This window comes from Varanus komodoensis, unplaced genomic scaffold (assembly GCF_004798865.1).
Source record: "Varanus komodoensis strain SLA01 unplaced genomic scaffold, ASM479886v1 scaffold646, whole genome shotgun sequence".
Classification (NCBI taxonomy): domain Eukaryota; kingdom Metazoa; phylum Chordata; class Lepidosauria; order Squamata; family Varanidae; genus Varanus; species Varanus komodoensis.
This window is the reverse complement of record NW_025336280.1, coordinates 18,244-19,299: the sequence shown is the minus strand read 5'-3', so window position 1 is coordinate 19,299 and position 1,056 is coordinate 18,244.

Sequence of the window (1,056 nt, the reverse complement as noted above, 5' to 3'; positions counted from 1 at the left end):
TTTTATTTCTTGAAAGATATCTATTTGGTGATTATTTAAACATCTATCTATCCCTTTCTAGATAGAACATTGCAGATATGGATATTTCTATATTATACTTCCTACATGATGCTCTCAAAATTTTGATCATTTTTACCTTTTTATTAGCTGCTCCTTTTTGTTCAGATCTGGCCACAAGAGGATGATGTAGCATTTGGGGAAAAAGACACAACCAAGAAGGCCAGCACTGGAGGCCAAGATGGAGAAGACCTCCACAGCCACCATGTACTTCCCCTTGGTGCTCAGGTAGGTGGGAACAAAGGACACCCACATGCTGCAAAACAGCAACATGCTGAAGGTGATGGACTTTGCTTCCTGGAAACTATCTGGTAGCTTCCTGGACAGGACAGCCACTGTGAAACTGATGATAGCCAGAAATCCCATAAAACCCAAGACACAATAAAACATGGTCACAGACCCTTCATTACACTGAAGTACAATCTGGTCACTTATAGAGTGCAAGTCCAAATCCAGAAATGGAGGAGAAGTTGCCAGCCAAACACTACACAGACTGGCTTGAAGAAGGGAGCAGAAGAGAACAATGGAATATGCGAGCTTTTTCCCCATCCATTTCTTCATTCGGGACCCTGGCTTGGTGGACATGAAGGCCAGGACCACAGTGATGCTTTTGGCCAGCATGCAGGAAACAGCCACTGAGAAGATGAGGCCGGAAGCAGTTTGTCGAAGGAGACAGGTCACCTCCTCGGGTTGGCCGATGAAGAGCAAAGCACAAAGGAAGGAGAGCAGGAGGGAGATGAGAAGAATGCAGGAGATGTTTTGGCTGTTGGCTTTGACGATGGGTGTGTCATGGAACTTCATAAAGGTTCGTAGGACCAACACTGAGATAAAAGCTAGCAAAAGAGCTAGTGTGGTCAAGGTGATGCCCAAAGGTTCTTCATAAGACAGGTAACTGATATACTTAGGAATACATGTGTCCTGCTTGCTGTTTGGATAACAACCCTCTGGACATTCAAAGCAAGTATCCATATCTGGAAAAGCAAAGGTACATATCAGCAA